Source organism: Canis lupus, chromosome 12 (assembly GCF_048164855.1).
Source record: "Canis lupus baileyi chromosome 12, mCanLup2.hap1, whole genome shotgun sequence".
NCBI classification, from domain to species: Eukaryota; Metazoa; Chordata; class Mammalia; order Carnivora; family Canidae; genus Canis; species Canis lupus.
This window is the reverse complement of record NC_132849.1, coordinates 324,172-329,680: the sequence shown is the minus strand read 5'-3', so window position 1 is coordinate 329,680 and position 5,509 is coordinate 324,172. Positions and strand designations below refer to the sequence as shown.

Sequence of the window (5,509 nt, the reverse complement as noted above, 5' to 3'; positions counted from 1 at the left end):
CTGTCATCTCCTGGGCCTCCAGAATGAGAGTACTGGTGCCCACTTTTTTGCACACAGGACCATGTGGGCCTGGATGCATGTACACGCCAAGGAAGAACATGTGGTTGGAGGTATTTCCTGCATGTGACACCCGCCTCCAATGTCATAGATATGATGCCACAGTGGCCTGGGGATGTCTGGAGGAAGCACCTGCTAGGAAAATCCCTATCCCACAGGCAAGATGCAGACCATCCCCAACGGGCACAATGGCTTCTCTGGGGTCAAAACCAGAGAAGAATGGAAAGTTGTGTCTGAACCCAGGTGTGTTTCCAGGTTGGGGCCCTGGCTGCACACAGTCCTTCCCTGGGGCCTGTGGGGAGGGGTGCGGTTGTGTCACTGTGTGCACAGGCCATTGCCTGCAAGGAGGGGGGAGCCGTTGGCAGCCCTGAGTGCTGCTCCTGAAGCTTCCTCCAGGAGTGGACTCAGGTACAGGGTCCCAGGCAGTGAGGTCACTTTCTTGACAGCAGAGCCCAACAGAACTTGGAACCCCTGTAACCAGGCACCCGCATTCTAGTGCAGCCCCACCTCAGGCTCACTTGGCTGGAGATAATCGCTACTGGAAGATGTTCTCTTGCTGCTTGCCCACCTCTGGGGACTCTGGCTTCCAGGAACCCCAGGGATGCCACTTGTTCAAATGCTGTAGGCTTTGGCTCCACCATAAAAGCCAACGCCTCAGGACATTTATCAGGAGGTGCCATAAGGTAAAAGCAGCACAGGCCAGGCCACCCCACCTGTGCCAGCCATCCTGGGCAGTCCCATCCCCTCCTCTTCAGGTTCAGGGAAACAGGGATGTGTGGGCAGGTCGCATCCAGGCTGGAGGACATTGTAGGGCAGCAGGTTCCCCGGTGACCCCTTCAGGGTCACGCTGATGTCATGGTGGCCAGGGTGGAAAGAGGATTCCTGAGGTGCCTCTTACCCGACCCAGAGTTAGCCCAAGGCCCTGCAGCTGCATCCCTTTTCTCTCCTTGGGGGAAGTGTGTGCCAACTGTGCTGTGGTGTGTCTGGAATTGAGTCAGCTGGGTATGTGGCCCAGCCAAGGCAGCCAGAACGGGCACTGATGCCTCCTGCCTGGTTTCTGAGCACTGTCTTCACAGAGCTCCACACAGGACTGGGGGTGGGAGCGGAAGGAAGAGGTCATCTGCCCCACTGCCTCAAGGAACTGGGAAATGCCCTGCACGGCTAACAGAGGCCAGCGCAGGGTCAAGGTGAGTGCAGGGGCTGGGGCCACCTGAAACCCAGGACCCCGTGCGGTACGAAGGGCTCCGGGGCCCAGAAGCCAGCCTGCTACTCCCCTGGGCTCCCCCCTAGACACCGGCTCCCACATGAGTCTGGATTCCCCTTCTCCCCAAACTTGCCCCCATGGCCCTGCCCCTGCCTGGGCCAGATGCAGAGTCCCTGTGCACAGATTTGTGGGAATATCAGAATAGAGCCTTCAGGGGATGCCTGGTCACCCAGTGGTTTAGCGCCTGCCTTCTGCCCAGGCCCTGATCTTGGAGTCCCAAGATCAAGTCCTGCCTCGGGCTCTCTGCATGGGGGCTGCTTCTACCTCTGTCTGTGTGTCTGCCTCTCTCTGTCTCTGTCTCTCTGTGTCTCTCATGAATAATGAAAACTTTTTAAAAAAGAGACACAACATGTCTCATCGCACACGGTCTCCAGTAGTTTGCACTGTGCTATGCTTTCTCCTAACTGGTGCTCCCTGGAGACCCCATTGGCCTGAGGTCCTTCTCCACCTTCTGCAAGGCTTGAGCATAGTCTTGGTGAATTGGGAGACTTTTTCCCAAAGGGACATGGGGCTCACTGTACTATGTCTATTGCTGTGTAGTTAGGTTGTGAAGGAGCACATTCCTGCCCCCCCGTTCTGGGGTCAGGCACAAGGGCCTCGTGTGCTGCACAACATGTCAGAAGGCCAGTTGGTTCACACAGCCACTGAGCCCTTCACTGATGCAGGACTTCAATACAATTCCCTTCTGTTGCCAAATCACAGGGCGGCACTGAACATCCTACAGCCTTCACACCCTGAGCCCTCTCACCCAAGGAAAGGTCTCCAAGTTGGCACCTTGAGAGAGGGATGTGTGGTGAAATTCAAGGGGTGAAGCCATTATCACAGGGGGGTGCTGTCAAAACTCAGCTGACAATCGGACCTGGGATACTAACCTCTCCCACTTGAGGTCCTTGTATTGATCCAATTTTTTTTAACATTTATCCTCTAAGATCATTTCTTTATTGGATAGTTTGTCTTGTTTGTTTAAGAGACAGGCAGAGAGCAGGGAGTAGGAGAGGGAGACACAGGCTCCTCAAGCTGACTCTGCCCCAAGCTCAGAGCCTGCCAGGGAAGGGATCTCAGGATACTGAGGCCATGACCTGAGCCATAACCAAGAGTCAGATGCTAAGTGACAGAGCCACAGGCTTCAAGCCCTGTGTTCCTGCTATGGGGACTCTTGCACACACCCCGCAGCTGCTGAGAGGTCGGGCTTTGGTCTGCGCTCCAACTCCCAGGCCTCCTGGTGGCTACAGCACAGGCTGCACGTCCCCTCTGTCCCACCTCATGGTGAAAGGGCCTCGGCCATGAAGTGGAATCTGATCTCCCCGACGAAGCCCAGCTGGATGGAGCTGCTGGAGCACGAAGTACAACAACTGCTGCCCGCCTTGCTGCGCGGGGACATCATCTCTATTTTCAGTTTCTTAGAAAACTATAATGAATTTGCCAGCACTGAAGAGGTGCTGGACCTGCTGTTTACCAAGTGAGCACCCTGACTCTCCACAGCCCAGTGTGATGGGCCACCTACTGGTTGGGAGTCTGGGGAATGTTTCTGAGCTTCCTGGCACCTTGCGCTGCTCCTCTGACTGGAGTAGAGTCACAGAGGGCCTAGTGGGGTCCTGTAGGGAAGCCCCCAGGGTCTGTGTTGTGGCAGGTCGGCTAGAGGGGTTGTGCTTGTGCTCATCAGCCGTCGTTCTCTCCCCATGACGAAGCCTGTGCCTCCCCCACCACCACCAGGGTCTTAAGCTGGCCTGTTTTCCCACTGAAATGGAGGTTTGAGAGTCCATCAGGGGTCTGTGTCATGGGGCAACCAGACTGGGGGACCCCGGGTACCCTGGGGTGCCCTAGGCCCACTCAGATATTGGCCATGCGCCTGGCCAGAGCCCTTTCATTCCTCAAGCATTCTGGAAGCCCCAGCAGGTGTAGGCACTTCTCCGGGAGCTGCCGGTGGCTCCAAGCACAGAGCTGACAGCCTCCCAGGTCTCAGGACTAGTCAGGGGTCAGAGGGTGACAACCCCCATGATGAGAGGTCACATCCACAGGACGATTCATGTGATGCCCCCCGCCCTTCTCTAGATATGGATGCATCGTAGCTGCCTATGGTGACAACCACACTGTCCTGCAGTGGTGGAAAATGTGACAGAGCTCTCGCTCTTCCAGGAGGGCCTTCCCTCTCCAGGAGGGCAGCGAGGGGGTTGTGGGTCGGAGGGGCTGCTGGACCCTCACCCCACACATCTGCAATTCCTGTGACAGGGTCAACTTCTAAGGACCCTTCAGGAGAAGAGCAAAGGAGAGCCATGGATGGGGTGCGGGCTTTATGGGAGAGCACTGGGACCCCTAAGGGAGACCTTCTCCATGCCCGCCCCCTCCCAACCCTTTGTCTACCCCACACCTGGGACCCAGAGCAGAGGGTGTGGAGAGCATCGCACTCACCAATATGGTGGCACCTGGACCTGGGTGGACAGCAGGTGCTCAGGAGGGCCAGTGAGAGCTCACGGACCAGATGGCACTCGCCCCGTGGGAGATGGGAGATTAGAGTCAGTGGAAGGACACCCCCTGGAGGCCCCTCGTGAGTGAGGCACCACAGAGCCACAGGAGGGAAGGTGGTGGTAATGGGTGGCTCCTGGCAAGGCCATGGTAAGACACAGAGCCCAAGCCCTCCTCACTTGGACATTCCCAGAGTGACAGTCTGTGCAGTGAGGGCAATGACAGGACAGACACCCTCCTCCCCGGACACCTGCCGGTGAATTCAAGGGGCAAGTGGGCAGGTAGCCAGGCTTAGGAGGGAGTCCTGCTTCCCCAGGAAAGACAGTGATAGTCACACCGCTGGTCGTGGGCTCCCACACACAGAGGCTTCATGGCAGCCCCTCCTCAGTGAGCAGGGCTTTGGCAGGCAGGACCACCAGGTGGCAGGTGGACAAAGAGCAGGACTGGCCTCCGACAGCCCCAAGCAGGAGGCCGGGTGCCCTGGTTCCTGCAGGGCTTCCCTGGAAAACCTGTGTGTGAGGGAGCCCTGTCTTCTGATGCCTGTGCCTGCTTGTCCCTCCCCAGGGCGATCTCCTGCATCCTGGACATTTGGCTGGAGTACTATCAGGAGGATTTTCATCAGCTCCCAGAATTTTCCTCCCTGACAAAGCTGCTGGAATTCAAGAGGCAGCGCATGCCAGGCTCAGACCGTGCCTGGCGTTACCTCAAACTATTCAGACACCTCCATGCAATAGAGCCAGAGGCTAGGGGTGAGGAGGACTGGGGGTGGCTGAGTTTGGGACCGGGTGGGCTCCACAGATCAAGCTTCCGTGCAGCTGTGCCAGGAGAAGTGGGTAGTCTTACTCCCCCATCCCCACGGGCTGCATTCTGGGGAGACCTCCCAGGGCTCTTGCACTCACACACGTTGAGCGGTAGGAAGAGTGTCCTGGATTTGGGAGGGACGTGGAAAGTCTATCCTGGTGATGATACTTTGTCTTCTTGGAGCTACAGCTTCGGCCCGAGAACAACACCCTGAATCACCTCAAGAGCCTGCCCCAGCTCTGACTGTGGCGCTGGCTGCACCTTCAGGGCCAGAGGTGATCGAGCAGGTCCTGGCTGCTGGAGCTAAGGGCTTGGCCCGAACTGAGATACAGGCTGCTGAGTCAAAGCCCCTGCAGATAGTGGTCACTGCTCTATTTCACTGCTCCACCCTGGAGGAGCCACCTGTACCCTCAGACACCCCGGAGGAGGAGTAGGTCCTGGCGCCTGCAATCGGGGTCCCCAAAGTGCCAGAGCCACCACCTGCCTCCAGAGCAGCTGGCTTCGACCCCTGAGCAACACCCTGAACCACCTCAAGAGCCCGCCCCAGCTCCTACCATGGGGCTCGTGATGGCTGCAGCCCAACGGAGGCTTGCACTCCTCTGTCATTTCACTGTTTCTATAATTTGAGTTTTCCTTTAACCTGTATAATGGTTTATGAGTTTTATTTGTAATAAAGGATAAGTTAACTTCACACAAAATTTACTCTGATGCTCTTAAATTATACATCGTGGTACTTTAGGTCCATTCACAGGGTCGCAGGCCCTGGAGCCCAGGGCACCGGGGGACACAGCCCAAGATCCGGTGCTCCTCTGAGACAGGCAGAAGCCGGGAGGACACAGGACAGCCAGGATGCTTCTGCCGCTGGGTGGCCCCGAGTTTGCAGATCAGCAGGTGCCCCCCGGAGCATCCAGGCCCCTGTGGACT

At 57.3% G+C, this 5,509-nt stretch overlaps 1 long non-coding RNA gene across 1 annotated transcript; it reads left to right on the top strand.

Annotated features, from left to right (window-relative positions):
- Positions 1 to 589: 589 nt before the first annotated feature.
- On the top strand, positions 590 to 5,271 carry LOC140600603 (uncharacterized). Its single transcript, XR_012003787.1, has 3 exons — positions 590 to 740; positions 4,349 to 4,533; positions 4,775 to 5,271. It is a non-coding gene; the product is annotated as an uncharacterized lncRNA (long non-coding RNA).
- The last annotated feature ends 238 nt before the right edge of the window (positions 5,272 to 5,509 follow it).